We start from the raw sequence: 27,345 nt of genomic DNA, 5'->3' as shown, positions 1-27,345 counted from the left end.
GGTCAAAATGTCTAGATCCCAAAGGATCAAATGAGACACAGATGAGTTGAAGGCAATATCAAAAGCATTTTCTTCTTGGCCAAAAAGGTGTCAAAGAGGTCTGTGCTCCAAATACTAACATATCACAATTGCGAACATACAGGTTTATTTATAGCACTTTAACAGCTATTCAAGACTGGTCTAAAATAGTGCAGGCTACGATCCACTTCCTGACAGGTCCAAGGTTCTTTCTGATGTCATTGCTGATTGGTCCCAGTTGCGGTCCCAACTGTCATTGGGTTATTTTGAAGGTTTGTGTCCATTTATTGATTCACCCAAAAGAAGAGTGAGACTGGAAAGGAATGCAGTGGGACAAGAGATAACAGGCTAAAATGGGTTTTGATATCTCAGTTCTAGTTAATACAATGGATGCCAGTCAGGTAAACAAGAAGGGTGCTCAGGGTGTTGACAATTTCAATGGAGACCCCAGGTAGGGGTCTGATCTGGCAACGTAGGAGAGGAAATGTTCCCAGGAATAAAATCAGATCATATCAGGAAAAACAGGAAAAGACCCATCGGCTCTTTCATAAACCCACTATATGTTTTGTGTGTCTTACTGGGGTATTGTGAATGGATTATATTAACTAAGGTGTAGCCATCCACTAAGGTTTGAGGTGTTCATTATTTTGAGGTTCCGTTTTTGACAACATATGGGGATGGGGGCATTCTAGATTTTCATGAGAGGCATCAAATATGAATGGCCTTTTCCTCAATACAGAACTATAGTGCTGCGATTCCATTTTAATTGCCACAATTGCATCCTATGGTTAGCAGGTTAGCAACGGGCATTTACAGTTCTCAGTAGAGAGTTCTTCTACAAATACAGGGGTTGCACAGGATGCAGCCAGGGAAGTTAAAATGGAATCACAGTGTTATCATTGTGCAAGATGAAAATACCCCTAAAATATTTGTTTTGATTCAATTTTTTTAAAGCCAGTATAGAACAGGTAGGATTTTAGAAAGAAATCTTACACAAAAGCTTGGAAATAAACAACTAATGATGACATGGGGCATCCGGAGAAGGTCAGAGAGCATACTGGGATCGCTCAAAGGGCCAGATTTGACTCTGAATGTCCACACTCTTGTCTCTGTGACCCCTATAATATAGTCTGAAACTGCATTATAGGATCACTGTATATTAATATCATACTGTTTAACTGCATTGAGCTGCTGACCCTATAATGCAGTTTCAAATTGCATTATTTGGCAGTGTAGATGGAGCCTGTGTTTTTAACACCATTTTTATCATATTCAGTGGTTGTACTGAGCTGCGTTGAATTTTTCAGAACCATTTTTGTGTGTACAGTAGAGTCTCACTTATCCAACACTCACTTATCCAACGTTCTGGATTATCCAACGCATTTTTGTAGTCAATGTTTTCAATTTATCATGATATTTTGGTGCTAAATTCGTAAATACAGTAATTACAACATAGCATTAATGCGTAATCAACAACTTTTTCTGTCAAGTTTGTTGCATAACATGATGTTTTGGTGCTTAATTTGTAAAATCATAACCTATTTTGATGTTTAATAGGCTTTTTCTTAATCTCTCCTTATTATCCAACATATTCGCTTATCCAACATTCTGCCAGCCCGTTTATGTTGGATATGTGAGACTCTACTGTATGTGAATCTATAGCATAGCAGTGTTGGGGTCATACCATCAGAATTAATAAATCAGCCAGAGAGAGAAGTGTAGGTTTACAAGAGAGAGATTGTCATGAATTTCTGATTATTCTAGATCCTGGTGTTTTCTTTCTTAGAATGTCAGACATTTCTGAAACAGAGCATTGAAGCACACTGACAGGCGAGACTCCCTAAGATGTGTAACACGAAGAGGGAAGTTGTGATCCAGGATGTTAAAAGTTGTACTTGTTTTGTAGTTTTATTTTATCTTATGTTTATACAGAGTAGAAAAAATGACAAACTTAAACAGTGAATGAAAACAGAGATCTGTTTCCTTTTTTCATAGGGAAAACCTTCAAGGAGACACAACACTGGGGGAACTTCTTAACCTTGTGTTAAGTATGTGCCTATCTTCAGAGCTTAAATGATGCATGAAATAGAAACAAAAAAAATCCCTCAAGATGGTACTGTGCAAATTTTGACGTGCTTGGCTATTTACTGAAGTAATAAGCACAAACAATTCCGGAAAGCTCAAAATGATAAGGCCAGGGAAGGAAAACATAAATATTTTCCCATTATTTTTTTCAAAAAATCATTTGCCTGTTTAGGGTCCCCAGGCAACCCTTAAAGTAAGTCATTTCTGATACGTAGAAAATTCCTCTCCTTCAGTCAATTTCAAGGCTGCAAAATAATGCTTTCAAAAGAACTATGCTCTAGATCAGGGGTCCCCAAACTTTTTAAACAGGGGGCCAGTTCACGATCCTTCGGACCATTGGAGGGCCGGACTATAGTTGGCTACCGAGCAATAATAATCATAATAATAACAATAATAATAAATAAGAGGGTTGGAAGAGACCCTTTGGGCCATTGAGTCCAATCCCCCTTTGCCTTTGTGCACCAAAAGCACAAGCAAAGCACCCCTGACAGATGACCACCCAGAATCAATGTTAATAATAATAATAATAATAATAATAATAATAATAATAATAATAATAATAATAATAATAATAATAAGGGTTGTAAGAGAAGAAGGGACCTCTTGGGTCATTTAGCCCAACCCCATTCTGCCCTTGTGCCGTGGGGGCCGGATAAATGGCTTCGATGGGCCGCATCCGGCCCCCGGGCCTTAGTTTGGGGACCCCTGCTCTAGATATTCATTCATGTTCCTTCTGGTCATTTTCCTCCAAGAAATAAAAGTATAGATTTGCTGTACAATTTTGAACATTTATTTCTTGCATTTATATTCTTTTCAAAGATCACAGCATTGTCATTTTATAGCAGTTCAGCAAGTGCTATAATTTCAGCCACTATTTTGAATAGTATGGGCTTGGATAGCTGGATCATTGTTGTCTTGCTTCCAGTAGCTGAAGATAGGGGCAATTTTCCATAATTGATCCCAAGATTTTAGCAGGCATGGGGGAGAGATTTTAACCTCCCTATTTTAACATACTCAGATGTGAGTACATTGGGGGAGCATATGTAGGTAAGTTTCTGTACTCAGAAAAGGTACATTTTTGGACATAGACAATGGGATGATTTTAGAAATTATGGTCCAGAAAAAGAAAAGAAACTTTTTACAGATGGAGTATTCATGCATATACATGAACCTATGCAACCCTTAACTTCACTTTGCACCAGATGCAGCCCAGTTATTCAACCTGATTTAGTGATTTTATGAGTATTCCCAATTACTCAAAGCTAAAGAACGACATCAGTTTTAACTATTATGGTTCACAGATAGGTTACTGTAAAGAAGTGTGATGTTTTAGTTTATAGATGTCATGTTTAATTGTGTTTTAAAAGTCAGGTTTAACTATGTTTATAAGGGTAAGTATTAGTTGCTATTTCGTGGGGGATGGTAACCAGCTCAGCATTCTGAGGCAGGTTGCCATAGCAACGAGGGCGGAGCCAACCGCCATTTGGAGGGAATGTTTAAAAAAACAGTTTAGTCTGTGATTTTTAGTCACAGGGAAGACACTGGTTCCAAGTTAGGGAAACCAGAAAAACTCAGATCTCTAGTGATGTTGAATTAAGCAAGTTAGGAGACTTGTTTGAGTTTATATGTAGAGTCTGAAGAGAAAGGGAAATAATCCCAGTTAGATCCAAAGTGATCAGTTAATAGCTTTGGTTTGAAAGGAAAGGAGGAAGTATTTGAGAGAATATTCATCATAAGTTATATTTGCAACAGATTAAGAAAGTTAAACTCCGTGAAACAAATTGTAACCACTAAGCTCTGTACCTGAAATAAACTTATTAATTTTCTTTAACATCTAAGCCTCTGTCACATATATTCTAACTTAAGTTACGCTACCATCTAAAGTGAATAAAAGATTCCTCCTCTACCCCACATCTTTACAGTTACCAATATAAAAAAATAGCTGGCAATACAAGGGACTTCAAACTTTTAAAGCTGAGAACCAATTCATGGTCCTTAGACTGTTGAGGGGGCCGAGCTGAAATCATACCTTCCAGATGTCCCAATTTGTCAGAAACACTCCCAATTAATCTTTTATCCCATGCTTTCAGTTGCTTTTACAATGGCCTAGCTTCCATTTCTTCATTCCATTTTCTCTCTTTATCTTCAGACTACTTACGTAGTTGCAAAATGAGTTCAAATAGGTAATAGTTTACAGTTAATTATCTCAGGGGCTGGGTCGTTTCTCTTCTCAGTAGCCTCAGGCAAAAATAAACAGATAAAACTTCTCATTGTATGTTCTTCCTCATAAATAACTTGACTAGACTGCAATGTTGTTTGCCCACATCTCTCCTGGTTTTCATCTGTGAAATGTTGGAGTGTGTGTTTCAAGTAAATCATAATCTTATTTTAAAATGCAAACTCTATAGGATATCAGGACCAGTGCCACGGAGTGCCATGGAACAGCAGTGATTTGACAATTACTGAACTCATGATTTTATTGTCCAACATTAGAGCTGTTTGAAAATTCTGCTGTGTTCGTAAGTATTTTGGTGGAGTTTCGTACATACAAATGTGGATCGCCCTCCTCCAAACCCAGACAAAAAAATGGTGGCACTCTGAAATTTTTGGAATGTTCGATTCTATTTCGTATGTTGCCATGAGTCAGCTTCTTTGGCTAACTCAGGCAAACCCTCTTTGGAGGCACAGCCAAACATTGCCTCACCACATGCTCTCCTCAGCCTATCAGGTCTGAGAGAGAAGAAGAAGGAGAGGAGGCAGAGCCCCGATGGTTACCTTTAAAGGAAAGCTTGTGGCATAGTTGTCACCATTCGGAGGGGGAAAGCTGAGCAAGTGAGATGGAGCTCCATTGACCCATCTTAGCATCTCTCTCTCTCTCTCTCTCTCTCTCTCTCTCTCTCTATATATATATATATATATATATATATATATATATATATATATATAGAGAGAGAGAGAGAGAGAGAGAGAGAGAGAGCGACAGAGAGACAGAGAAAGCACATTGCTTTTTGCTTTAGCAGCAGCAGTAGCAATAGCCTTGCTACCTTGAGCCTACTAGCCTTTTAAATGCTATAGCAGGTCAGCCAGCCAGTCACAGAAAGCAGCCAACCTCAGCTGGCTCCTTTTTGGATCTTATTTGGCTCCATTTTGGCTCCATTACTTTGGGTGGGGGCTTTTTCTGGGAATTGCATATTTTCTTGTGTGCTTGTTTAAAGTTTTTTACTTAAAACCTCTAGAAATTTTTGGCTTATCATCGCATGCTGCATAAAAATAATATTTTGTTGTGTAAAACCTCAAACCCTGAGCACATTAATAATATTTTTGGTGTAATATGTCTAGAAAGTACAGTTTTTTCTTACTTTACTTTTCCTGCCATGACACAGCCTTGCCAGGAATAAAGCATAGTGGCATATTATTAATAATATTTTGGTGTAATTTAATTCTTACACACAAGCATGGTATCTTCAGTCAGTAAGAACAAAATATATTCTGGTGTCCGAATGCATTAACTTGGGCCCCTACCAGTCAGTAACGGCAAAGAATCTACTCAGTGTCTGAGTGCATCAACTCAGGCCCCTATCAATCAGTCACAACAAAAAATCACAAAAGTTTGTGTCGAGGGCTGAATTTCAATAGCTCACAGCTAGGGAGCTGCTCTCCTACATATGAAAACCAGACCCAGAATCAGGTAATCTACGAATGATTTAGCTCTCCACACCAGGGCCCAACGGGGCTCCTCGGCACTGCAGTATCATTTCCTTTAGGGGGGGATTCTGATTTAGAGGCATTCAGCCATAATCCCACAGATGGTAGCTTCCCCCATTGGCTCCTCAGCCAAGTACATTCCCCAGATGTCTGAATCTGCTGTTCCTTTTGTACCGAGCAGGATTACTAGTGTAACGATGTGTCATCAGTAGGGTAAAACTAACCTGCCTCACCACGGTCTAAACCTATCTCACGTTCCCTATTAGTGGGTGAACAATCCAACACTTGGTGAGTTCTGCTTCACAATGATAGGAAGAGCCAACATCAAAGAATCAAAAAATGATATCACTATGAACGCTTGGCCGCCACAAGCCAGTTATCCCCGTGGAAACTTTTCCGACACCTCCTGCTTAAAACCCAAAAAGTCAGAAGGATTGTGAGGCCCTGCTTTCATGGTCTGTATTTATACTGAAAATCAAGATTAAGCGAACTTTTGCCCTTCTGCTCCATGGAAGGTTTCTGAGCTCACCTTATCACACCTGCATTATGGTTTGACAGCTGTACCACCCCAATCAAACTCCCCACCTGATGCTGTCCCCAGAGTGGAGCCAGAAGCGAGAGCCACTTGGGGCTTGCCCCCCCCCCCTATTCACACTAGGGGCCACTGTTGAGCCGCTGCTCTGCCACAGAATGCTCACTGCCTCAGCCCACCTTCACCCAACACCTCAGTCATGATTATCTACCATACCTGCATCACCATGGTTTAAAGATTAAAGAAGTGGCCAAAGGAATCTGGCTGAAAGTGGAGGGAAAGATGGTGAAAAGAAAAGAAGGTGAAATAGATGATGCTTTAATAGTTGGAAATGCGTCTGTTGAAGGTCTAGAAAGTGAAGGAGCAGAAGCAACAGTTGACACTGGCATTGACATTGTAATAAACCATCACCTTCAGGAGACACTTTCACTAAAGAGTCTTACAATATGTACCTCAAAGAATACATCAAAACAATCAAAACCAAACTCAAATAAACAAAACAAGAAAGAGTAAAGCCATTCATGACAGGGGCAACCGAACAAATCAAACATATTCTTGCAAACTTCAAAAATTACCTATTTTTCATAGGTAATAGCATGCATCCACGAGATTTCCACAAGAATGGCATTCCTCCACATTTGATTTTCTTTAAGGACGAATTAGAGATGCAAAATTTTTAACAAGAAATCATCTCTTCTGGATCACCAATCATCATTATATTTGGTTGCTGCTTTATATTCATCAACAAAATATTATGACTCAGCAATGTCTGAAAACTGGACTGATGCCATCTTGAGCTTAATTTGATTTATTTTGACCCTAAAATATTTGGAGTGGAGGCATTGGTTTTTGAAATCTCATCATGTAGGCAAAAAATCCCCTGTTGTCTGAGTGAGTTAACTCGGGCCTCTACCAGTCGGTCACAGCAAATAATCTGTGTCTGAGTGCATTAACCTGGCCCCTATCATTCAGGAATGATGCCCTGGTTATGTTGTGCCATTGTACAGAAATCCAAGGGGATAGGTCTTATAGGGGTTATTTAAAAAAATGTGGTGAAAGTTTAACAATTCTCTAAAAATCAGTAGATGTGTAAATCTTTCTGAAATTTGGGGAAATGATGCACTGGTTATGTGGTGTCATTGTAGAGTAATTCAAGGGGATAGCTCTTGTAGGTTTTTAAAATGTTATTTGTAAAAATTTCAAAATTTTCCCAAAAATCAGTGGATGAGCGAAACGTTCTGAAACTTGGAGGACTTATAGTGGTAAAGTGTGCTAGGATTGTAGCAAGTTTAATCCCAATAGCCCTAAAAATGATAGAGAAATGGGCCCCAGAAATTTCTCCATTGGCGCCAATGGGCGGAATTAATTAATAGGAATTAATAATGAAGTTTTGAAATTTTTGATTCAAAATGAAACAGAGTTTTGGCATTTCACACACATCTATCAGACATACATGTATGAAGGGGAATTAGTGGGATCGGTCTTTTCATGAACTAAAATAACTTGGATAGATATTTTGGATTTTATTGCATGGAGCAACCAAACTGGCAATGTACATTGCTGCCTGCCTTCTCCCTGTGACTATCCCACTATTCACTATTGATGGGTAAATACATAGCTCCCAATTACACAATGTCTCCCATTTCCTGCTTTGGTGAGAGAGATCCATTTTGCTTCTGTTTCGGCATAGTGGCTGTAAACTTTTACAGTGTAAAGTGACTAGGGAATGGAATTTTCCTCCTCCGCTATTCCAGAGCACTCCATTTTCTGTTTATTTTACATGTTGAATTTGCCTTTTTGCTTTTCAAATGGGTACAACTGTGAAATTGAGGAGAGGTGTAATACCAAAGGTGCTCAACACAGTATGGATCCACTGCAATGAAATAGAGGGTTTGTGTGATAAAATTCTATGTCTGTTGATTTGAGTGAATAGGAGGGAGCTTGTTATTTGATATTCTTCACCAGGAAGCAAAATATGTGGGTTGTCCCCAAGCTACATCATCATTTTAAAACTTTGTAAAGCATTATTAAACACTCCCTCACTTCAAAAGACAGAAGTAGTTTGTGCTGAGCCTGAAAAGACTGCAGTGATATTTTTAAAAGTTATTTAAATGCTGCAACACTTCAAAACAATTCAAATGTTAAAAAACAATTTTCTTGCTATAAGTAGAGCCAAGCTGCAACACATCAAAACAACTCAAATACTAGAAATAGTTTTAACACCTCCAAAAAGCCATGAAATATGTTTAAAAAAATAAAGCCAATGTGAAGTATCTTTTAATTATTTAGCATTGCTGAATCAAATTTATTCCAGTCTGAACAGTAGGCCTGACATATTGCAACTATTATTTCTCCTTTCAGAAAAAATATGGTGCAAACATAACTTTAAAGAAATTTCTTTGAGATATGATATCTGCTCATTTACAAATCAGGATGTTATATTAAATTGCATTTGTACTTTTCCATTCAGTTCAATGATAGAAAAAACAACTTGTTCTAGAAATAAACAACATACACAGATAAACAGGAAATCACACTTGCTTATTATTCTAAATTATAAGTCTTAAGCAATCACAAATGTATCTTCATACTCTGTGTGACCCACACTTGCTTTTTTTTTAAAAAAAACAACAAACTCTTTCAACAGTGAATTTCCCTTCCTAGGGGTAGATTTCTCTCACATCCTATTGTCTCACCTCTATTCTTAACTATGGGTCATTTGTAAATTGGATGTTTGTAACTCAGGGACTGCCTGTATAATGAAAGCTTGGATTACATAGACCAACAAAAAAAAAAACCTTTGGTGTTGGTTTTTAGACCAGATCCTGGGGTTATTTGGAGTCAAAAAATGGCATTGTATAGACCACATCAGCTCTCATTTCTTAAATATGGTTATCATGATTTTCCACGGGCGAGCAGATGGCGACTGGTATATGGCATATGTTCTCTATCTGAAAAACTAGAGCTTTTTTGGAATCAGCAGGTCAAATATACCCAGAAACCCTTCTAATATTTGAGGCATCAATATACCCAGTATTATAGACACATTCCTAATGTATATTAGATTGATGACAATACATGGAAGAACCTTTTTATTGGTGGCTCTCGAACTTTGGAGCTAATTAATAGAGATATGTAAAATGGCTAAAATTTGATTAGTAATTTGTTTCAGAGATTTGGAAGGGCCCCACTTCAATTAGTAAAGATTCGGAGGAATTCCATTCGTAATCCAAATCTCTGAAGCTTTGTAATTGGTTCATTAATATTTATTCTATTAGCGGCAATGGGGAAATTGTGAGGCTCATTTGTCTATAATTTTATGGCTATCAGGATGAAACTTGGAACGCTTGTAGGCAACATTTACAACTTTAAGCCTGCCAAGTTTCAGAACATTTCGTTCATCCACTGAATTTTAGGAAAATTTTAAAGGTTTTACAAGTAGATTTTTAAAAATAATAACTACAAATATATCCCCTTGAATTTCTGCACTATGAGACAATTGTTGTGACTCAGCAGCAGTTCCAGAGTGAAGATGAGGAAGGGGATTTTGGATTACAGATGCAGATGTCAGATGATGGGTTTCATGATGAGTTTCAGGATGATGCTATGGGGAATTCTGGGATTCAGACACAGGCTGGTTCAGAAGTGCAGCCTGTTGATGCGTTCCAGATGCAGCCTGTCACGGATGAGAACCACAAGGAAACATTCCCATGGGAAATAATGAGCTTCATCTGTCTCAGGCTCAGGTTCAGGTGCAAGATAATGGTAATGAGGAGTTTGGCCTTGATGGTCAGGGCGAGTCTGAAGGCCCGTTGCTCTCTCGGGCTGATCATTTACAATGGAAAGGAATGCCACGGCGAAGTCTTAGATTAGCTGGGAAAAGGGAGGCCAGTGAAGGGAAAAAGAATGCATTTTTGGGTTGCTTTTAAAACTGTGTTGAAGGGCAAATCTTTGTCAAAGCAAATTCTTGCTTCATCAGGGTGGATGGTCTATGTCTTCATGCTACTTCTGCTTTGGATATATTCTTGTTCATGAATCCTTGTAACCTTTGGATTTGTGTATCTTTGGGAATGGACTATCTTTGGGATTGTTTCTTTATGGATTATTGGATTTACTGACTCTATTTTGCAACTACTTTTGGAACTATATTTCTGCCTACTTTGATACTATATATATTCTGCTTTTGCTCAATAAAATTACAAAAGACTATCTACTGTGTGCTGCCTGGTGTCTATAGCAAGGTGAACTAGTCTGAGGTGCGACAACAATATAATCAGGCCATCAAGCCTGCAAAGTTTTAGAAATGTGATTAACCTACACTGAGCTTTAATGTGGGAAGCCCCATTCTCCTGGCGTGAAAAGAATTCTGGGAAATGTAGTTTAGGGTGGGGCCTCTTGAATACTCTGCTACAGAGGTCCTTGCCTCCCCAAACTACATTTCCCAGAATTCTGCTTGAGCCAGGAGAACAGGGCTGCAGTTTTAAGAGAATGGAAGGGAAGGGCTGTGAAGTTTGAGTACGGAGTAGGAATTTTGAAAATATAAATTGGGGTAAGACACACAGATGCTGAGGGGGAGCTGATAGTGAGGAGAAAGGGGCTAATAGGCCTCCTTACTTCTCACCTTCCACCTCTCACCTCTCATCTCCCACCTCCCACCAATCATTGTTTCTGCTCACAGCCCCATCCATTTGTGCTTGTTGCTTTGGTTGCATCCATATTTGCCTCAGAGGGGAGCCTTGGCTTTGGTTTCAGGAGAAACCACTGACAAAGGAGAAGGTGCCGGCAAGATCTTACACACTCACCACAGGAAGTGGGAGATATTGCCAGCAGTGCTGGCCTATCTCCAAAACAGCAAATCTTTACGAATCTCTCTGAAAGTTTAAGAGGCTTCTGTTTCAATTCGTAAATGCTTTAGAGCTTCCTCCCCTTCTACAAGGATCTGGAGGAAAGACTAATCTTAACAAGTGGAGTCCCTTATCACTTGCAGAAAGGACATTTTGAAAATAATTTCCCTTCAGTGTCTCTCATTGGCTGCAAATCAACCACTTATCAAAATTAAAATGTCAGCATGTATAATAATGCTACGTAAAAGCTTCAGCTATGTGAACTATCACCATCATATGCCATCCCAGCCTTTAATCAAGACCAAAGATTTATTGATAAACTGCATAAAACAGGAAAAGAGGAGATTCACTAGTGATTTTTCAAATCTGTTTGCCCACAACCATTTCCCCAAAAGTTTATCCAAGCACACTGTAGGACCAATCATGAGGCATTCTTGAAGGTGATAGTTTGACAAAATGATTTCTAAGGAAGAGGAATGTTATGGTGTGTTAATAAGTCATTGAAAGGTCCAAAAGGCAACCATATGCCCCCAAACTATCAGCACTTTCCAGTCTGAAACTATTAAACATGTCTATAATATCCTATTTATCCACCACAACTAAGAACTACCTATTAGAAAAAATAGTTTCACTGCTGACCTTTCCATTATTAGCCATCAAAATTTCCCTCTGATAGCTATCAATTTAATAGTGCAGCTGTTGGCAAAGTGCACTAAATTATCGATTGGATCAGTCCCAAGAAGAATGTTTACTATACTGACAGCCTATACAGACAAATAGAGAAAGTATATACCATTTTTTCTGTTGTGCTATCAACACAATTGTCATGCTTAATGTGCACATCTGACCTATTCATGACAAAATCTTCTGGCTCTTTTGTGACAGGAACAATCTCTACCAAGAGAGGGCACCTTGTGTGTCATCAGCCATGCCTTCTGGCAACCAAATTCGGTACATCCTCACTACTTGGAGTGAGCATTACCGACAGGGCTCAGATGGTAGTGTATTTTTGTATCGATATCGATTTTTATGGAGAGGTGGCTGCTTAGGTAGCAGAAGTGGTCAACATTTTCTAGCATTACACTATTAAGCTTTATTTGTGGCATTGCAGAGCGATTGGTTGGTGCCTGCTGGTAGCACACTTGGGTTTTATCAATGTTCATTGAGAGACCAAGCTTTTAATATGCTTCTGCAAAGATTTTTAAAGTGGTTGTAGGTCTTCCTCTGAATGAGCACAGACAACATTATCATCAGTGTATTGGAGTTCTATAACAGAAGTTGTTGTGACCTTACTTTTTGGCTTCAACCTGCGGAGATTAACAAGTTTGCCATCTAGATACAGTATATGATTTCCACATCAGTGGGAAGTTTCCCATCAAGGCCTAGAATCATAGTTTTGAAGATAGAAATAAGGTTGGAGTAATAACGCATCTCTGTTTGACACCACATGCATCACTTTGGGAGCCATTGCCACCTAAGACTGTTGTCATCATGTCATCATGGAGGAGCCACAGGATGTTCACAAATTTATCAAGGCATCCGATTTTCAGGAGGATGGTTCAGAGAGCATTACGATTCACTGTGTTGAAGATCTTTGCAAAGTCAATGTACAGAGGTTGATTTTATTCCCTGCATTTTTCTTGCAGCTGTTACGCAATGAAGATCATGTCCACTGTTCCTCAAGAGTGGCAGAAGCCATTCTGGGATTCAGGGAGGTAGAAGGTGGTTTGCGAAGATTCTTATGGGGATTTTTCCAGTGGAGGTTAAAGGGGAGATACCTTGAGAGTTTCCACAGTTTATTCTTTCTCCCTTTTGAAAATGGTGATGATAATGTTTATAAAGCTATTGTCCTTCCAACTATATTATAGGCCTGCAAAACATGGACCATCTCCAAATGGCACTCTCAGCTTCTGGAATGATTCCATCAGTGTTGCCTTTGAAAAATCCTGCAAATCTCTTGAGAAGACAGGCAGACAAACATAAGCATTCTGAAAGAAGCAAAGACTACCAGCACTGAAACCATGATTCTTTGACATTAACTTTGCTGGGCTGGCCACGTTGTCCAAATGCTCAATCACCATCTCCCAAAGCAGTTACTTTACTCTCTGCTCAAGAAAGGAAAGCAGAATGTTAGAGGACAGCAAAAGAGATTTAACGATGGACTTAAAACTAACCTTAAAAATGTGGAATAAACATTGAGAACTGGGAATTCCTAGCCATCAAGCATTCTAACTTGAAATCAGCTGTTACCAACATTGCTATGCTTTTTGAGAAGGCATTTTTTTTCGTGTCAGGAGCAACTTGAGTCGCTTCTGGAGTGAGAGAATTGGCCGTCTGCAAGCACGTTGCCCAGGGGACGCCCGGATGTTTTTGATGTTTTTACCATCCTTGTGGGAGGCTTCTCTCATGTCCCCGCATGGAGCTGGAGCTGATAGAGGGAGCTCAACCGCACTCTCCCCAGGTGGGATGCGAACCTGGCAGCTTTCAGGTCAGCAACCCAACCTTCAAGTCACTTAGTCCACCACGCCATCTGGCATGAATAGAGGGCAAAAGGGAGACACATGGAAAGAGGAAGGCACATCACGCAAACCCTTGTCCGGACCTCCTTCCATCTAGAAAAGTATGCCCTCACTGCAAAAGATCATGCAGATCTGGGTTAGGTCTCCACAGACAATTATAAGCCCATCCCCAAGACACTCAGGGAAAAATCATACTCGGCCACAAGTTATAGCCTATTACATGATAACATCCCCCAACTTACCACATCCTTAAAAAAGATAAATGTAATGAGTTGTGAGTCTACTCCTACTCCTCTTATATTTAGGCTAATTCTATAATGCATAGTTAAGTGCTGCATTGAAAAGCTTTTCTACTTCAATGGGAACCAAGTAAAAGAGAAAGCAGGACAATATTTCTATGACATTTCTTAGATCATTGGAATATACTGAATAATGAAAGAGCTGCACTGCCTCTTCTTAAAACACAATTGATAAAGTTTATCCCAAATGCCTGCATGATCTGGAATTCCATCTGTTGGTAATTAGTCTGATCAATTAGTAAGGTATGTGATTTAAAAAACCAACCTGGACAAGCTGTTTGCCATTCACTTGAAAGGCAACTGAATGAATGACAGAAAACCTTTATAAATATACCATTGAGACCAATGGTTAAGAATTGCCACACTGAGTATTTTCCTTATGTTCAAAAAATAAATGGATCTTATGGTTGTTGTATGTCTTTCGGGCTGTGTGGCCATGTTCCAGAAGCATTCCCTCCTGACGTTTCGCCCACATCTATGGCAGGCATCCTCAGAGGTTGTGAGGTATGGATAAACTAAGTCAGGAAAGGAAAGAATATATATCTGTGTAGAGTCCAAGGTGTGGCAAGAGTTCTTTGTCACTGGGAGCCAACATTAATGTTTCAGTTAATCACCCTAATTGGCACTGGAAATGTTTTGTCCCTTGCCTGGGGGCATCCTTTGTTCAGTCAAGTCCTCATTGTGTTGGTTCCCATCTACTGTTTTGATTTTGGAGTTTTGTAATACTGGTAGCCAGATTTTGTTCATTTTCATGGTTTCTTCCTTTCTGTTGAAGTTGTCCACATGCTTGTGGATTTCAATGGCTTCTCTGTGTAGTCTGACATGATAGTTGTTAGAATGGTCCAGCATTTTTGTGTTCTCAAATAGTATTCTGTGTCCAGGCTGGTTCATCAAATGCTCTGCTATGGCTGATTTCTCTGGTTGAATTAGTCTGCAGTGCCTTTCATGTTCTTTGACTCTTGTTTGGGCGCTGTGTTTGGTGGTCCCTATGTAGACTTGTCCACAGCTGCATGGTATCCGGTAGACTCCTGCAGAAGAGAGAGGATCCCTCTTGTCCTTCGCTGACCGTAGCATTTGTTGGATTTTCTTCGTGGGTCTGTAGATAGTTTGTAGGTTGTGCTTCTTCATCAGCTTCCCTATGCGGTCAGTAGTTCCCTTGATGTATGGTAAGAACACCTTTCCTCTGGGTGGATCTTTGTCTTGACTCTCATGGCTTGTTCTTGGCCTTGCAGCTCTTCTGATGTCTGTGGTGGAGTATCCATTGGCCTGTAGAGCCCAGTTTAGGTGGTTGAGTTCACCTTGGAGGAGGTGAGGTTCGCAGATTCTTTGTGCACGGTCTGTCAGGGCTTTGATTGTGCTCCTTTTTTGACTTGGGTGATGGTTGGAGTTTTTATGAAGGTATCTATCTGTATGTGTGCCAAAATGATCTGATACATTTTGATAGTTTTGATCTGTACATAATGTTCTACTCATAGCCAACAATGTGCTGCCACCTATAACTCGCTTCTCATTTTGGGTGGATTTGGTACCTTTTGGAAACAAACTCCACAAATATTAATACAGCTTGGAAAAAGTACTTGTTTGAACAAGACTTCTTAGCTGTCCCAGTAGTCAATAAGACCACTGGCCATGCAAACTAGGAAAATGTGGGAAGTTAAGCCCACTTTTCTCCAAACTCTTAATTTTCTCCTACAAAATATAGTAGGGATTCATAACAGAATGTCTTGATTCCGATGCACAATGACTATTTTACTGGGTCCCCTATGTAATAGCGCAACATTGTCACTTGCTAGAGAAGTTGTTGAACTTCTCAATACTATGCAGACAAAAGCCCCAATTAAATTCTGACCAACACTTAGGTTGCTGGGATGCATCCATGAGTTATGATGGCTCTCATAACATTGGGCAGTTTCTAAATAAGCTCAGCACTTTGGATTGTACCTTTGAGGCTTTAGCACAGAGCACATTAATTCAGTAAAATGCACTTTCATGGATACCTCAGGGCCCTTCCACACAGTCATATAACCCAAAATATCAAGGCAGAAAACCCCACAATATCTGCTTTGAACTAGGTTATCTGAGTCTACTGTTTGAAAGGGGCCTCAGAAACAATGGTATCTTATTCCTGATTGTGTTGCCAAACCATAAAAATGTCATGATTTTGTAAAATCCCAGTTTCACTTCAAGGAAAAGAAATGTTTCCCAGTTGTAAGGAACAAACATTGCCACTATATATATATATATATATATATATATATATATATATATATATATGAATTTGCAACTGTATGACAGATGTCTAATATATGTTCATTTACAACTAATGATTTATGTGTGTGAAGATGCTCCATGAGTGAGAACGTTTATTGCTAAATGCTATCTGCAGTAATATGAATCCTGTATATATAGATTTGCATTGTAAGAGAGAGCTTTAGACTTCAGATTGCTGTCTAGAATACAGATTAGGCCTTAATAACATCAACATTGGTCATCCCCATTATGGAGATGCATAAGCACCATAATCGGCTTCATCTAAAAACAAAGCATCTAACACATTGTATATATTATAAACACAACAGCCCCACTTTTAAGCAAAAGATATCTTTGGATGGAAGTTTGGAAGCAAAGACACATGTACTTTTTATTTTCATTCTGTTTTATTTTCATTTTCTGTAGACATAATGGCATCAGACCCTTCAAGAATTCCCATTTCCAACTGCCAATCAGACCAACTGATTGGTGAGACCTAGAAATATTAATCTGTGCTTTAAGATGATCTTAAACAAGTTTGCTTAGAGGTAAATCAACCAACTCCAGTGACACTTTCCCCTATCAGTCACCTTAAGAGGTAGCCGTTCAGTGTAAGCCTGTACATGTTGACTGAGAAGCAAATGCCACTGAATTCTATGCAGTTAATCAGGAAGTGTTCATAAGATTGCCCTCATTATGTAGCAAATACATGCCACTGTTAATTAGCACCCTATGGGCACTACATACTGTCTAACCTTGAAAACTAAGCAGGATTAGCCCTGGTTAGTAGGAGTGTGCAATTTGGCTAAACCCCATACCATTTTTGGTGTCCAGATTTCGGTGGCACCCATGATCAGTTCTTTGGCAGCCTCCCGAATAGTGGTGGGCAAAATTCAATGTTTCGATCTGGCAGCCAAAAGATCCATTTTTGCTCTGAGATCTGTCCCATTGGCAGCAATGGGGGAACTTCCCAGGCTTCCCTTTCTGTCATTTTTTCTTTTCATATCCTTCAACTAGACCTGGGTTTAAGGCACCAGACTTAAGAAACCATCATTTCTGCTATCTTTTCTCCTTATATCCTTCAATAATAATGTGCCATAACCACAAATGAAAATCATTACAATTGCATGATGTCATCATAAATCCACAGCAAACAAATATTCCAGTTGTATTGGAGCAGTAATTTATGAAAATGATCACATCCCATTTTAGGATGTGACCATTTTCATAAGCAACATGCCCACAATACACATCACTGCCCCCCAAACATTTCACTTTCATAAACAACATGCCCAAAATTCTGTAGTGACTTTGGGGCTAGTAATGCATTTTGTGGGCATGTTGTGGGTATTACTTCTCCCCACAGCTGTTTTTTTTTTCTCCCAATCTACTGCCATTGACAATTCCAGTAGGCAACAGAGAAGATGTCTGACTGCAAAGCCAAAAGTTATCCTTTTCTCCTCAATTGCATCCTTAAAATATACTAAGGAACTGCAGAGCTCTATGGCTGCAACCAGCCGCTAACATAAATTTCCACCTTAATTAAATATTTCATTTTCTTGCAAGACGAGACTGTTTTGCAAAACTTCCTGCTCATGCATGATTATGCATCTCTAAAAAAAGGTTTAAAAGTCAAAACTATACCTCCCCCTTGCAGAAAAAACACAATGGGAAAAGTTTAATTGCAAAATGTTCATTTATATTTTAATTAATGTTTTAAGTATTCATTTGAATGGTGTGCAGCTCTGAACCTCCAAATTCCCAGAATTCTGCAATTCTCAGAGAAATAAATGGGGGCATGTATGAAGAAGGGGGATGCACAGCATGGGAACAGTTATGAGAGTGGGTAGCTAAATGTGCTTTGAGCTTTCTCAAAGTATTTTTGGTAATGTTTGGTGTGGTAAGAAGAAGGGTGGGACACAAATATTCTGGTCTTGAGCAAGATGAGTTTCCAATGGCACAGCTCATTTTAGGAGCCTTGTGTGATAACGTTCTTAGAGGCCAGAACAATTATGAGGCAAAGATGAAAATGTTGGTTGGCCCTTCTAATCAAAATTGACTAAAGTCATGTCAAGATGGGGCATTTAGGAAATGCAGTGTTTGTTCTGGGTCTATTTCAGTTTTTCTGTCCTATTTCTTAAATCAGACATGACTTTGCCTTTCAGGAGATTTTAATAAATGTGTGTAAGTAGAAAACAAATGTCTGTAGGACAAATTCTTTCTTTCTTTTAAACAAGTCAGTCCTACAAGCTGAGTTCACTTTAGTGAGACCTACACCTGCAAAACATGATCTGGATATGATTTACTGAATTATTGATTTCTTGGATTGTTCATATATAACCAGCAGCATTGGTCTGGTGATGCATTTCATTTTGTTTGATGTTTCAGCACTTACAAAATCTAAAACAGAATTGCAGGTTTTGGCAGTTTTCTTGCCCCTGACATCAAAATAAATACTGGTAATCATAAGAAGTCAAATAATCTTCTAGATGTAAGTAAACGAGGAATCAGTAGGATTTTAGTTTGAAAAACTATACTCTGATTTTTGGAAAGATAAATTGCCCAATGATCTTGATGAATATGCCAAAACTGTGGTGGTGATAAGCTATATTTAAGCCAATTATATTCTTTTGTAGAATGTCATATTTCTTTAGAAATATATGGAGAACCCTAGGTTGTCTCATTCATGCAAAACATGATTAATAATAAGTTTGGATAAAAGATAGTGTATGCATTCTCATATATATTTAGTGTGCAATGTAATCTGAGTTCCTATAAAAAAGAAATAGGCAATTGTTTACAAATCGGAAATTGTTTGTAAAAATCACATTACAATTAATGGGACCTGTATCACTGGATGTGGAAATACGTGTTTTCAAAAATGGGACTATTCAAACCAAATTGACCTGATTTCAACAATTTACATTGGATCAGATCAAGATGATTCAGTTCGAGTCAGTAATCCTCATCCAAAGAAATCCAGAGTGCTTTGATTCTTTGGATCCTAGAAATGTTAAATGAAAAAGTGAAAAATCTATGCATTGAACCAATAATATTACCATATAAAGGAATTGCCAGGATGGTGGGATCAGGAGGACATGGATGAACCTATAGTTTGTTAGTTGAAAACCCTGACTTACAATAGGTGATTGTGCCATCCCCAGGCCAATGACTATGCCAGGGTGTACTGTGGTGCTGGTATTAGAGTGGGCTGCTCTAGGCTCTTTATGGTGGTGTGGCATTAGCTCCGGCATTTTCGCTGCTCCCGCTCTCAGGTTGGATTTCAGGTCCAAAGATCTCTGGGAAATTTGATTTAATCAGATTCCCACATATAAACATGTACCTGCATGTCCCATTGCCTGCTGCACTGCAGACTTCTGAAATTAATAAGACTGTAGCCTTATCTTCTCAACTCTTGTGTCTGCTGTTGTCATTTGGATTGTCATACAGGTGGAAGGTCAATCTCACAAGTAATTTCTAATCACATTATAACAGGAAGGAACAGTATGAGTTTCACTGGACTTATATATTTTATTTTCCTTCTGCTCTTCCACATCCTTTGCTTAGTCAGTCATTGCTTCAATCAAATTTGTGAAAATTGTATTTGAAGAGGTAAGATTCATATTTGGGGACCCTGATACACACTTCTGAGCTATACTGCTAAGTAGGGGTGAAAAACAGATTGCAAACTAAGGGCCACATTCAATTTCAGTCAAATTTCTTTATGTATGTGTTATGATATTTCAGTTCCACTGAAACCATAGGTTCAGGGTCAAAATGTCTAGATCCCAAAGGATCAAATGAGACACAGATGAGTTGAAGGCAATATCAAAAGCATTTTCTTCTTGGCCAAAAAGGTGTCAAAGAGGTCTGTGCTCCAAATACTAACATATCACAATTGCGAACATACAGGTTTATTTATAGCACTTTAACAGCTATTCAAGACTGGTCTAAAATAGTGCAGGCTACGATCCACTTCCTGACAGGTCCAAGGTTCTTTCTGATGTCATTGCTGATTGGTCCCAGTTGCGGTCCCAACTGTCATTGGGTTATTTTGAAGGTTTGTGTCCATTTATTGATTCACCCAAAAGAAGAGTGAGACTGGAAAGGAATGCAGTGGGACAAGAGATAACAGGCTAAAATGGGTTTTGATATCTCAGTTCTAGTTAATACAATGGATGCCAGTCAGGTAAACAAGAAGGGTGCTCAGGGTGTTGACAATTTCAATGGAGACCCCAGGTAGGGGTCTGATCTGGCAACGTAGGAGAGGAAATGTTCCCAGGAATAAAATCAGATCATATCAGGAAAAACAGGAAAAGACCCATCGGCTCTTTCATAAACCCACTATATGTTTTGTGTGTCTTACTGGGGTATTGTGAATGGATTATATTAACTAAGGTGTAGCCATCCACTAAGGTTTGAGGTGTTCATTATTTTGAGGTTCCGTTTTTGACAACATATGGGGATGGGGGCATTCTAGATTTTCATGAGAGGCATCAAATATGAATGGCCTTTTCCTCAATACAGAACTATAGTGCTGCGATTCCATTTTAATTGCCACAATTGCATCCTATGGTTAGCAGGTTAGCAACGGGCATTTACAGTTCTCAGTAGAGAGTTCTTCTACAAATACAGGGGTTGCACAGGATGCAGCCAGGGAAGTTAAAATGGAATCACAGTGTTATCATTGTGCAAGATGAAAATACCCCTAAAATATTTGTTTTGATTCAATTTTTTTAAAGCCAGTATAGAACAGGTAGGATTTTAGAAAGAAATCTTACACAAAAGCTTGGAAATAAACAACTAATGATGACATGGGGCATCCGGAGAAGGTCAGAGAGCATACTGGGATCGCTCAAAGGGCCAGATTTGACTCTGAATGTCCACACTCTTGTCTCTGTGACCCCTATAATATAGTCTGAAACTGCATTATAGGATCACTGTATATTAATATCATACTGTTTAACTGCATTGAGCTGCTGACCCTATAATGCAGTTTCAAATTGCATTATTTGGCAGTGTAGATGGAGCCTGTGTTTTTAACACCATTTTTATCATATTCAGTGGTTGTACTGAGCTGCGTTGAATTTTTCAGAACCATTTTTGTGTGTACAGTAGAGTCTCACTTATCCAACACTCACTTATCCAACGTTCTGGATTATCCAACGCATTTTTGTAGTCAATGTTTTCAATTTATCATGATATTTTGGTGCTAAATTCGTAAATACAGTAATTACAACATAGCATTAATGCGTAATCAACAACTTTTTCTGTCAAGTTTGTTGCATAACATGATGTTTTGGTGCTTAATTTGTAAAATCATAACCTATTTTGATGTTTAATAGGCTTTTTCTTAATCTCTCCTTATTATCCAACATATTCGCTTATCCAACATTCTGCCAGCCCGTTTATGTTGGATATGTGAGACTCTACTGTATGTGAATCTATAGCATAGCAGTGTTGGGGTCATACCATCAGAATTAATAAATCAGCCAGAGAGAGAAGTGTAGGTTTACAAGAGAGAGATTGTCATGAATTTCTGATTATTCTAGATCCTGGTGTTTTCTTTCTTAGAATGTCAGACATTTCTGAAACAGAGCATTGAAGCACACTGACAGGCGAGACTCCCTAAGATGTGTAACACGAAGAGGGAAGTTGTGATCCAGGATGTTAAAAGTTGTACTTGTTTTGTAGTTTTATTTTATCTTATGTTTATACAGAGTAGAAAAAATGACAAACTTAAACAGTGAATGAAAACAGAGATCTGTTTCCTTTTTTCATAGGGAAAACCTTCAAGGAGACACAACACTGGGGGAACTTCTTAACCTTGTGTTAAGTATGTGCCTATCTTCAGAGCTTAAATGATGCATGAAATAGAAACAAAAAAAATCCCTCAAGATGGTACTGTGCAAATTTTGACGTGCTTGGCTATTTACTGAAGTAATAAGCACAAACAATTCCGGAAAGCTCAAAATGATAAGGCCAGGGAAGGAAAACATAAATATTTTCCCATTATTTTTTTCAAAAAATCATTTGCCTGTTTAGGGTCCCCAGGCAACCCTTAAAGTAAGTCATTTCTGATACGTAGAAAATTCCTCTCCTTCAGTCAATTTCAAGGCTGCAAAATAATGCTTTCAAAAGAACTATGCTCTAGATCAGGGGTCCCCAAACTTTTTAAACAGGGGGCCAGTTCACGATCCTTCGGACCATTGGAGGGCCGGACTATAGTTGGCTACCGAGCAATAATAATCATAATAATAACAATAATAATAAATAAGAGGGTTGGAAGAGACCCTTTGGGCCATTGAGTCCAATCCCCCTTTGCCTTTGTGCACCAAAAGCACAAGCAAAGCACCCCTGACAGATGACCACCCAGAATCAATGTTAATAATAATAATAATAATAATAATAATAATAATAATAATAATAATAATAATAATAATAATAATAAGGGTTGTAAGAGAAGAAGGGACCTCTTGGGTCATTTAGCCCAACCCCATTCTGCCCTTGTGCCGTGGGGGCCGGATAAATGGCTTCGATGGGCCGCATCCGGCCCCCGGGCCTTAGTTTGGGGACCCCTGCTCTAGATATTCATTCATGTTCCTTCTGGTCATTTTCCTCCAAGAAATAAAAGTATAGATTTGCTGTACAATTTTGAACATTTATTTCTTGCATTTATATTCTTTTCAAAGATCACAGCATTGTCATTTTATAGCAGTTCAGCAAGTGCTATAATTTCAGCCACTATTTTGAATAGTATGGGCTTGGATAGCTGGATCATTGTTGTCTTGCTTCCAGTAGCTGAAGATAGGGGCAATTTTCCATAATTGATCCCAAGATTTTAGCAGGCATGGGGGAGAGATTTTAACCTCCCTATTTTAACATACTCAGATGTGAGTACATTGGGGGAGCATATGTAGGTAAGTTTCTGTACTCAGAAAAGGTACATTTTTGGACATAGACAATGGGATGATTTTAGAAATTATGGTCCAGAAAAAGAAAAGAAACTTTTTACAGATGGAGTATTCATGCATATACATGAACCTATGCAACCCTTAACTTCACTTTGCACCAGATGCAGCCCAGTTATTCAACCTGATTTAGTGATTTTATGAGTATTCCCAATTACTCAAAGCTAAAGAACGACATCAGTTTTAACTATTATGGTTCACAGATAGGTTACTGTAAAGAAGTGTGATGTTTTAGTTTATAGATGTCATGTTTAATTGTGTTTTAAAAGTCAGGTTTAACTATGTTTATAAGGGTAAGTATTAGTTGCTATTTCGTGGGGGATGGTAACCAGCTCAGCATTCTGAGGCAGGTTGCCATAGCAACGAGGGCGGAGCCAACCGCCATTTGGAGGGAATGTTTAAAAAAACAGTTTAGTCTGTGATTTTTAGTCACAGGGAAGACACTGGTTCCAAGTTAGGGAAACCAGAAAAACTCAGATCTCTAGTGATGTTGAATTAAGCAAGTTAGGAGACTTGTTTGAGTTTATATGTAGAGTCTGAAGAGAAAGGGAAATAATCCCAGTTAGATCCAAAGTGATCAGTTAATAGCTTTGGTTTGAAAGGAAAGGAGGAAGTATTTGAGAGAATATTCATCATAAGTTATATTTGCAACAGATTAAGAAAGTTAAACTCCGTGAAACAAATTGTAACCACTAAGCTCTGTACCTGAAATAAACTTATTAATTTTCTTTAACATCTAAGCCTCTGTCACATATATTCTAACTTAAGTTACGCTACCATCTAAAGTGAATAAAAGATTCCTCCTCTACCCCACATCTTTACAGTTACCAATATAAAAAAATAGCTGGCAATACAAGGGACTTCAAACTTTTAAAGCTGAGAACCAATTCATGGTCCTTAGACTGTTGAGGGGGCCGAGCTGAAATCATACCTTCCAGATGTCCCAATTTGTCAGAAACACTCCCAATTAATCTTTTATCCCATGCTTTCAGTTGCTTTTACAATGGCCTAGCTTCCATTTCTTCATTCCATTTTCTCTCTTTATCTTCAGACTACTTACGTAGTTGCAAAATGAGTTCAAATAGGTAATAGTTTACAGTTAATTATCTCAGGGGCTGGGTCGTTTCTCTTCTCAGTAGCCTCAGGCAAAAATAAACAGATAAAACTTCTCATTGTATGTTCTTCCTCATAAATAACTTGACTAGACTGCAATGTTGTTTGCCCACATCTCTCCTGGTTTTCATCTGTGAAATGTTGGAGTGTGTGTTTCAAGTAAATCATAATCTTATTTTAAAATGCAAACTCTATAGGATATCAGGACCAGTGCCACGGAGTGCCATGGAACAGCAGTGATTTGACAATTACTGAACTCATGATTTTATTGTCCAACATTAGAGCTGTTTGAAAATTCTGCTGTGTTCGTAAGTATTTTGGTGGAGTTTCGTACATACAAATGTGGATCGCCCTCCTCCAAACCCAGACAAAAAAATGGTGGCACTCTGAAATTTTTGGAATGTTCGATTCTATTTCGTATGTTGCCATGAGTCAGCTTCTTTGGCTAACTCAGGCAAACCCTCTTTGGAGGCACAGCCAAACATTGCCTCACCACATGCTCTCCTCAGCCTATCAGGTCTGAGAGAGAAGAAGAAGGAGAGGAGGCAGAGCCCCGATGGTTACCTTTAAAGGAAAGCTTGTGGCATAGTTGTCACCATTCGGAGGGGGAAAGCTGAGCAAGTGAGATGGAGCTCCATTGACCCATCTTAGCATCTCTCTCTCTCTCTCTCTCTCTCTCTCTCTCTCTCTCTCTATATATATATATATATATATATATATATATATATATAGAGAGAGAGAGAGAGAGAGAGAGAGAGAGAGAGCGACAGAGAGACAGAGAAAGCACATTGCTTTTTGCTTTAGCAGCAGCAGTAGCAATAGCCTTGCTACCTTGAGCCTACTAGCCTTTTAAATGCTATAGCAGGTCAGCCAGCCAGTCACAGAAAGCAGCCAACCTCAGCTGGCTCCTTTTTGGATCTTATTTGGCTCCATTTTGGCTCCATTACTTTGGGTGGGGGCTTTTTCTGGGAATTGCATATTTTCTTGTGTGCTTGTTTAAAGTTTTTTACTTAAAACCTCTAGAAATTTTTGGCTTATCATCGCATGCTGCATAAAAATAATATTTTGTTGTGTAAAACCTCAAACCCTGAGCACATTAATAATATTTTTGGTGTAATATGTCTAGAAAGTACAGTTTTTTCTTACTTTACTTTTCCTGCCATGACACAGCCTTGCCAGGAATAAAGCATAGTGGCATATTATTAATAATATTTTGGTGTAATTTAATTCTTACACACAAGCATGGTATCTTCAGTCAGTAAGAACAAAATATATTCTGGTGTCCGAATGCATTAACTTGGGCCCCTACCAGTCAGTAACGGCAAAGAATCTACTCAGTGTCTGAGTGCATCAACTCAGGCCCCTATCAATCAGTCACAACAAAAAATCACAAAAGTTTGTGTCGAGGGCTGAATTTCAATAGCTCACAGCTAGGGAGCTGCTCTCCTACATATGAAAACCAGACCCAGAATCAGGTAATCTACGAATGATTTAGCTCTCCACACCAGGGCCCAACGGGGCTCCTCGGCACTGCAGTATCATTTCCTTTAGGGGGGGATTCTGATTTAGAGGCATTCAGCCATAATCCCACAGATGGTAGCTTCCCCCATTGGCTCCTCAGCCAAGTACATTCCCCAGATGTCTGAATCTGCTGTTCCTTTTGTACCGAGCAGGATTACTAGTGTAACGATGTGTCATCAGTAGGGTAAAACTAACCTGCCTCACCACGGTCTAAACCTATCTCACGTTCCCTATTAGTGGGTGAACAATCCAACACTTGGTGAGTTCTGCTTCACAATGATAGGAAGAGCCAACATCAAAGAATCAAAAAATGATATCACTATGAACGCTTGGCCGCCACAAGCCAGTTATCCCCGTGGAAACTTTTCCGACACCTCCTGCTTAAAACCCAAAAAGTCAGAAGGATTGTGAGGCCCTGCTTTCATGGTCTGTATTTATACTGAAAATCAAGATTAAGCGAACTTTTGCCCTTCTGCTCCATGGAAGGTTTCTGAGCTCACCTTATCACACCTGCATTATGGTTTGACAGCTGTACCACCCCAATCAAACTCCCCACCTGATGCTGTCCCCAGAGTGGAGCCAGAAGCGAGAGCCACTTGGGGCTTGCCCCCCCCCCCTATTCACACTAGGGGCCACTGTTGAGCCGCTGCTCTGCCACAGAATGCTCACTGCCTCAGCCCACCTTCACCCAACACCTCAGTCATGATTATCTACCATACCTGCATCACCATGGTTTAAAGATTAAAGAAGTGGCCAAAGGAATCTGGCTGAAAGTGGAGGGAAAGATGGTGAAAAGAAAAGAAGGTGAAATAGATGATGCTTTAATAGTTGGAAATGCGTCTGTTGAAGGTCTAGAAAGTGAAGGAGCAGAAGCAACAGTTGACACTGGCATTGACATTGTAATAAACCATCACCTTCAGGAGACACTTTCACTAAAGAGTCTTACAATATGTACCTCAAAGAATACATCAAAACAATCAAAACCAAACTCAAATAAACAAAACAAGAAAGAGTAAAGCCATTCATGACAGGGGCAACCGAACAAATCAAACATATTCTTGCAAACTTCAAAAATTACCTATTTTTCATAGGTAATAGCATGCATCCACGAGATTTCCACAAGAATGGCATTCCTCCACATTTGATTTTCTTTAAGGACGAATTAGAGATGCAAAATTTTTAACAAGAAATCATCTCTTCTGGATCACCAATCATCATTATATTTGGTTGCTGCTTTATATTCATCAACAAAATATTATGACTCAGCAATGTCTGAAAACTGGACTGATGCCATCTTGAGCTTAATTTGATTTATTTTGACCCTAAAATATTTGGAGTGGAGGCATTGGTTTTTGAAATCTCATCATGTAGGCAAAAAATCCCCTGTTGTCTGAGTGAGTTAACTCGGGCCTCTACCAGTCGGTCACAGCAAATAATCTGTGTCTGAGTGCATTAACCTGGCCCCTATCATTCAGGAATGATGCCCTG

General features: G+C 39.0%; 2 pseudogenes; both read left to right on the top strand.

The window, feature by feature from the left end:
* Positions 1-6,462: 6,462 nt before the first annotated feature.
* Positions 6,463-7,191, top strand: LOC107982382 (translationally-controlled tumor protein homolog; annotated as a pseudogene).
* Positions 7,192-26,482: 19,291 nt separating this feature from the next.
* LOC134295621 (translationally-controlled tumor protein homolog) lies at positions 26,483-27,215 on the top strand (annotated as a pseudogene).
* The last annotated feature ends 130 nt before the right edge of the window (positions 27,216-27,345 follow it).

The sequence above is a fragment of the Anolis carolinensis genome, chromosome 1 (assembly GCF_035594765.1).
Source record: "Anolis carolinensis isolate JA03-04 chromosome 1, rAnoCar3.1.pri, whole genome shotgun sequence".
NCBI lineage: Eukaryota > Metazoa > Chordata > Lepidosauria > Squamata > Dactyloidae > Anolis > Anolis carolinensis.
The sequence above is the reverse complement of the archived record's forward strand: the minus strand, read 5'-3'. Positions and strand labels throughout refer to the sequence as shown.